This window comes from Echinops telfairi, unplaced genomic scaffold (assembly GCF_000313985.2).
Source record: "Echinops telfairi isolate 266 unplaced genomic scaffold, ASM31398v2 ScPeMD7_2010;HRSCAF=2546, whole genome shotgun sequence".
Lineage (NCBI taxonomy): Eukaryota > Metazoa > Chordata > Mammalia > Afrosoricida > Tenrecidae > Echinops > Echinops telfairi.
In genome coordinates this window covers 4623923-4634105 of record NW_022105908.1, presented here as the reverse complement: position 1 = coordinate 4634105, position 10183 = coordinate 4623923, and the positions used below count along the sequence as shown (strand labels likewise).

Here is a 10183-nt window from a genome sequence, read left to right as displayed (position 1 = left end):
TCTCTGCAGCAAAAAGGCAAAAACAGCACACTACCCAAACCCAACACTACCCAAAACAGAACAAGACAAAAAGCCCTGAATTGGCTTCAGTGGCTTCTGAGAAAAGAGAGTCCAAAGCCACCGGATTCTTCCTAATCAATTTTCCAATCCATTGCCTAGATCCCACCTCCGGTAGGAGAGACTAACGTGCACGGTGCACCTCCAGAGCCTCAACTAACCCGCAGTGGCTCTGAAGGTTGAGTCCGAATTCAACAAGGGCTTGCTTGTGCAAGGGAGTCGACAGCTGAAACCCTGTCATTTATTTGGGGAGGTGTGGAGGACAGAGAAAATGAAACAGGAGGCGAGAAAGGCAGCCCAGGGTTCTTGAAAAGATGCTGCAGTAAGAGACGCCGTCCTCTGGGCACAACCTGAGGGACCACGGGAAAGTGCCAGTAGATTGTCGGCCAAGGATGCTGAGCCTGAAAGTAAATCCTGGACACCCCATTAGCCAAAGCTACTGCTGCTGCTGTTACATTGATTTCTAACTTTTTGGTTCTTCTTTTATTGCTATATTTGAAATTTTTTGTTGTGAATTCAGTGCAGGTTGACAGAGCAGATCAGTTTTCCATTCAGCAGTTCATAACACCTTTTGTTTCCTGTCATTAATTGCAATCCCCAAGTTCTCCCTGTGTTTCCCATTTCTGTTCCCTGCCCTGGCCTGACCCTTCTGAACTTGGTCCTTGGGAAGTGCTGCCCACTTTATCTCAAACAGATGATGAGTCTGGGGTGTGTGCACCTCACTGGTGTTGCTGTCCCTCGTAGACCCATCTGGGGTTTGGCTGCAGATTTGTAGGTCTCCTTGCTCCGGATTTGCGACTGTTGTGGGATGGCTGACCAGGCACCTGCAGCTGTGGAGAAAGCCCCAGGCAGAAAGCAAGCCAGGCCAGGTGCTGCTGATGTGAGGGGCTTGCCAGCCCCAGCTGTGTGCAGCTGGCAGCTGTAGTAGCAACCAAGACAAAAATGTGGGAGAAGTGGATTGGCGCTGGGACACAGCATAGAAGCTGTGGCCCAGGCATTCAAAGGACAGTGCTGCCATTTGCTTCAGCTTCCTTCATCAGGGATCTGACAATCACTGGGAGAACTTTACAGCTGGATTTGCCCTGGGCCCTTGGCCCTTTAGCGTTTCTCAAATGTGAACTGCGTCAGGATCCTTCCAGTGATTGTCTGACACTGTATTGCTAGACTTTCCTCATCCCAGAGTTTCTGATTCTTGGGTAGAAACACTGCGTGGCATATATTTAAATGTATATATGTATGTATACATGTGTATGTACACATACATGTACATGTGTGTATACACTCACTATATGTGTGTAGGTATATATGTATATATACACATGTGTATTTGTATGTGTGTATGTATATACACACACACTCAATATACGTGTACATACATGTATGCATATACATACATATCGGTAGAAAGACTGGGTTTTCTACTCCCATACACAGGTACAGTCTTGGATACCCACAGGGGTTGCTGTGAGCCAGCACTGACTTGAAGACGGTGAGTTTGGTTTGGGTTATACATACATACTGTGTTAGGCCGGGTTGGCTAGAGAAACAAATCCAGAGAGCACTCACATGTGAGAGCTTTATATCAAAGTGCAACTGTATATTGAGAAAACATCCCAGGCCAGTCCAAATCAAATCCATAAGTCCAATATTAGCCCATATGTCTTATACTAATCCATAAACTCCTGTTCAGACTCATGTTGTCACTTGCAATGATGCCAAATGCAGGAAGATCATAAGCCAGTGAGTGAAAAGTCTTGTGGATCCAGTGGTGGTGGAAACATCTCAGTACTGGTGTGGGTCTCTACTGGTCTCCTCCAGCTCTCCAAGTATCTCAACAGCAGGAAAATGAAGCAGAGAGAGTGTGGCCCGCCTCCAGGGAGAAAAAGATGAAGTTCCCAGAATCCTCATGAGAAGTTCACACCCACGAGAAGGCACAACCACACTGTGACCTGATTGACAGGCCAAATTTCACCCCTTCACGCTATCAAGTTGACATGAAATTATGTAACTACACACACGCGCGCGCACACACACATATAGATGCAGTGAATTGGGGTAGAATGCATCTATCCATTCAATGAAGGATTGCATTTTTGTAGAAGTGAGCCTGTAGCCTAAGTCATGCTGTTAATGGTAACATTCATATATGTGAATGTGCCATATTGGAGATGGCAATACTGCATCTTCCAGGTGTCAATATTCACAAGGATGTTAGGGAGGTGGAGACTTAACTGAGATTCAAGACTGGGGCTAGAGATGAGCACCACCTTTCCTGAATGGAGGATGGATGGGAAGAGAGCAGAGTTAGAGGCGCACGGGCAAGTGGGAAGTCAACAGAAAGAGCAGAGGCGGTGGAATGGGGACACTCAGAGAGGCAGGGGAAGAAGCAGTGTGGAAAAGGGCGGAGTGGACAACAAAGTGAAGCAATGCCAAAGGCTAACGGCTGAAAGAAGACCTTGAGAGTCGAGTACTAGTAAGCTCTTGGGTGCGTTGTGTGTCGACCTACTAAGTGCAATGTCAGGGGTTCACACCTATCAGCCACACCTTTGGAGAAAGATGAGGCTTTCTGCACCAGTAAAGATGTACAGACAGAGCAAGAAACACAGAGGGGCATTTCTCCTCTGACCTATTGGGCAGCTTTGAGTCAGAATTGATGGCAGTGAGTTTGGCTTTTGTTTGTGTGTTTGTTTATTTTTTTGTAGAGGGGAAATCAGTGGATGGAGTCCCTGGGTATAGCAAAAACTTACTACCTCTGACTGCTGGTGGAAAAGATGATGGCTCAAGTCCTTGAAAGAAAAACCTGGGGACTGATTAAAATAGGAGAAATCACCCATTGACTCTTCCATGGCACACAGTTCTGCCCGTGACATCAGTGAGGTCAAGAGTTGGGATTGATCTGTTAACCGCTTTGTGTGTGTGTGTGTGTATTTTATTTTTCAAGGTCCTTTGTTCACTGTAGAGATAACTTTTCCAATTATGGCTTTGATAGATCATTATGTACCAGAAACTGTTGTTGTTGTTGTTCAGTGCCAACGAGTCTGTTCTAAGTCATAGCGACCATGTATCACAGCAGGACACACTGCCCACTCCATGCCATCCTCCCAGTTATTCTTCTGTTTGAGCCCATTTGGGCAGCCGCCGTGTCACTGCCACTTGTCCAGGGCCTTCCTCGTTTTTGTTGGCCCTCCACTTTACCAAGCGTGGTGTGCTTCTCTGGGGCCTGGTCTCTCATGATAACATATCCACAGTACTTGAGACAACGGCTCTGCACACTTGCCTCTAAGGAACATTCTAGCTATGCTTTTTCCAAGAGAGATGCATTTGTACTTTTGGAAGTCCATGGTGCCTTCAGTATTATTCAACAACACCGTATGCAGTTCCTTCAAGTGCATTGATTTTTCTTTCGTCTTCCTTATTCACTGTTCAACTTCACATCACAGAAGGCAATTGAGAATACCATGGCTTGGGTCAGGCACACCTTAGTCCAAAAAGCACTTTAAAGTGTTTCATAACACTTTAAAGAGGTCTTGTACAGCATATTTACCTTGTGTCTTTTGATCCTTTGAGCATTGATTGTGGATCTAAACGGGATGAAATCCTTGCCAAGTTCAATCTTTTCTCCATTAATCATTATGCTACGTATTGGTTCAATTTGAGGATTGGGGTTTTGTTTACATTGAGTTGAAATCCACACCGAAGGCTGCAATCCTTGATCTTCATCAGCAAGTGCTTCAAACCCTCCCCACTTTTAGCAAGCATGGTGTATCATCTACAAACCGCAGGTTGTTAATAAGCCTTCCTCCAATCCTCATGCCCCATTTTTCTTCATATAATCCAGTTTCTCTGATTATTTGCTCCACATACAGATTGAATAAGTATGGCGAGAGTATGCAATCCTGATGCATACCTTTCCTGGTTTTGAACCAAGCAGCACTCTCTTGTTCTGGTCCAATGACTGCCTCTTGGTGCATGTACCATTTCTGCATGAGCATAATGAAGTGTTCTGGAATTCCCATTCTTCTCAAGACTATCCATAGTATATTATGATCCACATAGTTGGATGCTTTAGAATAATCAATGAAGCACAAGTAAATATCTTTCTAGTATTATCTGCTTTCAATCAAGATCCATCTGAAATAATAATGATATCCTTTGTTTCAAGTCCTCTTCTGAATCTGGTCTGAACTACTAGCAGCTCCCTGTCAATTTGCTGCTGCAACTATTGTTGGCTGATCTTCAGCAAAATTTTACTTGAATGTGATACCAATGATTTTGTTTTATAATTTGAACATTCTGTTGGCTAACCTTTCTTTGGAATGGGTACAAATATGGATCACTTCCAGTCAGTTGGCCACGTAGTTGTCTTTCAAAATTCCTGGCATAGACAAGTGAGGGCTTCCACTGCTTCATCAGCCTGTTGAAACATCTCACTTGGTGTTCCATCAATTCCTGGAGCCTGGTTCATGGCTGATGCCTTCAGTGCAGCTTGATCTGTGTCTTTCAGTACCATTGGTTCTTGCTCATATGTTACCTCTTGAAATGATGAATATCGACTCGTTCTTTTTGGTACAGTCACTCTGTGTATTCTTTCCATCTTCTTTTGATGCTTCCTGCATCGTTCAATATTTTGCCCATAGAATCAATCTTTCAATATTGCAATATAAGGCTTGAATTTTTTCTTGAGTTGGTTCAATTTAGAATACGCTGAGTTTGTTCTTCCTTTTTGATTTTAATATTTCATTTTGTCCTCAAGCTGACCTTTGAAATGTTCTGTTCAGTCTTCTACTTCATCATTCCTTCCACTCAACTTAGCTAGAATATGTTCAAGAGCGTGTTTTGGAGTGTCTTCTGACATTTACTTTGATCTCTTTTTTTCCCCTGTCTTTTAAATGATTCTTTGCTTTCTTCGTGTATAATGTTCTTGAGGTTTTCTTGAATATAGACTCAAGGTTATATTATGGCTCTCGTGAACTTGTGTTCATTTTCTTCAACTTCAACTTGCCCTGGTTTTAGCTGCTGATGTAGCCCTTCTCCATCATCTTTTCCCACACTTTTATTTCTATGTATTCCATCTGGAGAAGCTACATGTTTTGTTGAAATAATGTATTGGCTATGAACAAGTTGTTCTTCAAACTTCTAGAATTTGAGCTCCAGTTTGGTTTCTATAACCAAGACCTTATTTTCCAAAGACTATTCTTTTCTCTTTGTTCCACCTTTTGCATTCCAAGCACCTGTAAGTACCAGTGTTTCCTGATGATCTGTTTGTTCAATTTCCCACTGAAGATGTTGGTAGCATTCGTCAATTTCTTCATCACCAGCTGTAGGGGTTGATGCACACAACTGAATAATTGTACTGATTTGATTTCCTTGTATGCGGATTATCCTGTCAGCATTGTACTTCGAGATAGGTTTTGAAATACCCTTTTTGCCAATGAAAATGATTCCATTCTTTTTGATTGTTCAATTCTCAAAAAAGTAAACCATGATGTTCTGATTCAAAAATGGTCAATACCAGTCCATTCCAGCTCACTAACTCCTAGAAGATTGATCTTTATGCATTCCATTTCATTTTTACCAACTTCCAATTTTCCTAGATTCATACTGAGCGTATTTCAAGTTCTGATTATTAATTGATGTTTGCAGCTGCTGCTTCTGATACTGAGTCATGCCAATCAGCAAATACAAGTCCCAAAGCCTTTAATCCTGCAGGCAGGTCTTCCTCAGTCATATTTTGAGTGACTTCTGACCCAAGGGGCTCATCTTCGGACAATATTCTGCTTCTGTTCCTTAGTAACTGACATGCTGTCCATAAGGTTCTCAGTGGCCCATTCCTCTGAGGTGGGCAGCCTATTCCTTCTTCGTAGTCTGTTCTTAGTCGGGAAGCTCTGCTGAAACTTGTTCACGTTGAGTGCCCCTGCTGGCATTTGAAATACCAGTGATGTAGCTTCCAGCATCACAGCAACACGCAAGCCACCACAGTACAACAAACTGACAGACAAGTGGTGGTACCAGAACCTAGGTTACGTATTCCACATGTATCATCTTATTGATCCTCCCAGTAATTCTAGGAGCTAGAATTGATGGTTTTCATTTTCCAGGTGTGGAGGACAAGGGTCAGCAATCCAAACCCAATTTATCTATAAAGGAAAAAGCAGGAAGCAGCAGGGGCTGAAAACAATCAAAGTAGCACAAGTAGACACACAGGAGGATGTGGAACAAAGTCGGGAGTGGATGTCGGAGGAGAAGTGGTTGTTTTAAGGGTGAAAGCAGACACTTTTGCCTCTGGACACCTGAAGCTGCTTCAGGCCATGGGTGCCCGTGGAGATTGTCCTTATCACCCACTCCATTCCTTTGTCATGAGCTCACTTGACCTAGATGGAAAGATCCATGGAAACATATAAATCCGAAACACAGAGTTAAGTTCTAAAAGTAAACAGGCTTACTCCAGATGAGGAGAGTGAATTCATGATCTCTGACAGGATGCAGAATTCTAATCTGTGTGTGGAATCACAGGGCTTGGCAAGGCATAATAGCACAAGAAGAAATGTGTTCTAGCTGAATAGGCTGGCCGCCTTTTCTCCATGCTCTTGAAAGTGTATAGGGACAAATAGTATTTAATTGGACCTCCTGGCTTTGAAAGTTGTGAAGGCCGAGCATGGGCTAGGTTGGAGCTGTGCTTTACTTTATTTATGAGACTAAAGAAATAATTTCTGTGTGATTGACTTTCATAAACAAGGGTGGGGGAACGGGAACAATTCTCAAGCCCTTACCAATAAGTATGCCTACACCTTGCAGATCCAGAACACGCCCTCTATCCACATGCTGTTTCCCAGTCCCCAAAGATCTTGTTCACATCTCTGGGTTGGCTAATGGTACTTGTCCCCCACCCGCCAGAGTTTGAAATGATAAGTAGTACATAAAATTATCTAAGTAAATGACTAGACAATTAAATCCTTCCTTTAAAAGCATACTCTGGGCCCAACTGTTGGCCTCTAAATTGGAGAGTAAAGTTTTATTCTTTGCGTTCTGATCAAACTTTGCTCTCTCCCCTCCATATGAGCCCCTAATAAAGTGATTAAAAAAAACAAACCCAGGTTCCTTTTGCTCCTACATATCAGTCCACCCAATCAGTATGTTTCAACACTCAAGTTGCTAAGTAATGAGATAAAATACTTATGCCTGTATCAAAATTGCTCACTTCTAAACCACATCATTATCTCGGTGAAAAAAAATGTATCTTTGCACCAATGCAAGGAGTTGGACAAACACAGAACAAGATACCGGAAGTGAAATCATGTCATGAGGCCCTCCTCTTGTTCCTCCTCCTCCTCCTCTGGCTTTGCTCTCCCCAGGAGGCGAAGCACATGCGTGCCTCTCCCCAAAGTCGAAACGTGAGCGGTCAGGAAGAAAGGGACTTTCCACCAGAGCACCAAGACAATAAACCAAACGTCATGTCCACATGTGGACTCGGACTCATGGCCACCCCACGTGTTAGAGTAGAACTGCTGCCTAGGCTTTTCTTGGTTGTCATTTTTTTTAACAATTGTTTTATTAGGGGCTAATACAACTCTTATCACAATCCATACATATATCAATTGCATAAAGCACATTGGTACATTCATTGCCCTCATTGTTCTCAAAACATTTGCTCTCCATCTAAGCCCCTGGCATCAGGTCCTCATTTTTTCCCCTCCCTTCTCGCTTCCCCCTCCCTCATGAACCCTTGATAATTTATAAATTATTATTTGTCATATCTTGCCCTATCTGACATCTCCCTTCACCCACTTTTCTGTTGTCTGTCTCCCAAGGAGGAGGTCACATGTAGATCCTTGTCATCGGTTCCCCCTTTCCAACCCACCCTCCCTCTACCCTCCCAGTATTGCCACTCTCACCACTGGTCCTGTAGGGATCATTCGCCCTGGATTCCCTGTGTTTCCAGTTTCTATCTGTACCAGTGTACATCCTGTGGTCTAGTCAGACTTGCAAGGTAGAATTTGGATCATGATAGTGGGTGGGGAGGAAGCATTTAAGAACTAGAGGAAAGTTGTATTTTTCATCGTTGCTACATCGCACCCTGACTGACTTGTCTCTTCCCCAAGACCCCTCTGTAAGGGGATCTTGGTTGTCATTCTTATGAAAGTAGATCACTAGGCTTTACTTCTGTGGTGCTCCAGGGTGGGCTAGAACCACTAGCCTTTAGTTTGTGCAACTGAGCACAAACCATTGGTGCAACATGGGGAGTACAAGACAAGCGAAAGGGGAAACATGCATGCCGGTGGATGTGTTCATTTGTGGTTTGCCAAGAAATCCGATTTCCTGGCTGGCCTGTGACGTTTTCACTAGAGGCGCCACCCCATCCATTTGCTGTTTGATTCCCCACCAGGTCTCTCCACTGTGGACCATGGACAGCGCCAAACCTGATCATCCTTGAGTATGAATATTGAGGTTCACATTGATTCAACAAGATACTATCCTGAAGATTGTGCTGTAGACCCCTGGTCTCTCCTCTTATCTGTCCACTCCCTTGACCTGTTATCTTCCAGTTGATTCCAATTCATGGCAGTTCCATGTGTGTTAGAGTAAAGCTGTGTCCCAACAGGTTTTGGGGGGCTGATTTTTTTCGGAGGTAGATCACCTTCTCTTGGGGGCTGTTGCTTCTTAGCTGGTTTGGGAGTCAACACACCATCCTGGGATTATTTGGCTTTGCAGTGCTTTCTGAGCTTGGTTTGCACAAAGTCCTTTGAGCAGGGTTTTTGTTCCCCACCCACATAGGATCGATAGAAGTTATTTCTGGTATGGGTTTTATGGGCCAGCACTTTGCCTGTGATTGTGCCTCTCTGGACTCATGGCTGTGCTGCAAGGTGGGGATGCGTAGGCCTTAGTGCTGAGCGAATGTGCTTGCTTACAAAGGTCTGGTGCTTTCCAGAGGCCTCCGGCTGGGCTCAGCAATACGCTCCCTTCCAGTCATCGTCAACTGGCTACTGTGGGAGATGACTAATGGAAGGAAGGGGTGGGGGTGGGGGGTTGAAAACGGTCAGAATTGAGTGATTACACAGATTGAATCTTTCAAATCAGTAGATTTGGAGCACGCAAAAATGAAGCATGTGGACAGGCAGTGATGTGGATGAGGGATGGCAACTGTTTTGTAGACTCACGATTACAGTCTGCTTTGTTGGGCCTTCTCTTACCAAGTGTCAGTAAAGTCTTTTCTCTAGAACTCAAGAAGGACCGAGAGGACGGTTGATTTATCTCGATGTTTTCTTTGGTATTTCCTTTGGTACTGGATGGGAGAGAGCCTTCTTTCTTTAGGACTAGGGTTTGTTGGATGCCAAATGCCCTTTGTGGTTCTGATTACCACATGCCAAGAAAGAGATGACATAACTATATAGAGATATTTTATATCATTTTCATGGGGGCCCATACAACTCTTATCACAATCCATCCATCCATCCATTGTGTCAAACACATTTGTACATTTGTTGCCATCATCATTCTCAAAATGTTTGCTTTCTACTTGAGCCCTTGGTATCGGCTCCTCATTTTTATTTTTATGTCATGTCTTACATTGTCTGGCATCTCCCTTCACCCACTTTTCTATTGTCTGTCCCCCAGGGAGGAGGTTATATGTAGATTCTTGTAATTGGTTCCCCCTTTCTACCCCACCTTCCCTCCACCCTCCCAGTACGGCCACTCTCACCACTGGTCCTGAGGGGTTCATCCTCCCTGGATTCCCTGTGGATATAACTATAGTTTTTAAAAGTAAAATCATTAGTGGGTGGTGGGTGGGGGCTGCCATGTGGAAACAGAAGAATGATGCAGCATAGAGTGGAACATGACCAGAATTAGAAAACCATGAACAGTGTGGGTCAATTGGACAATAAAGATTTGCTTCTCCAAACACCAATGTATATGGAAAAATAGGCATATACAATTGATTGTCTCCCACCAGAGTTGGTACTGATTGGAGGAGACTTGCTCAGAATTATTCTTGATAACGATCACTCAAACAAATGACCAAATCTGCTTTGGCCCAGCCTCATCAAGGTAGGCTCAGCCTCATCAAGGTAGGCTCAGCCTCATCAAGGTAGGCTCAGCCTCATCAAGGTAGGCTCAGCCTCATCAAGGT

At 43.9% G+C, this 10183-nt stretch overlaps 1 protein-coding gene across 1 annotated transcript in view; it reads left to right on the top strand.

Moving 5' to 3' along the window:
• The window catches only part of SHISA6 (shisa family member 6), a gene marked incomplete at its 5' end in the record, with an annotated part of 389310 nt that overhangs the window by 149238 nt on the left and 229889 nt on the right, over window positions 1-10183 (top strand). The gene's annotated exons all lie outside the window — the stretch shown is intronic.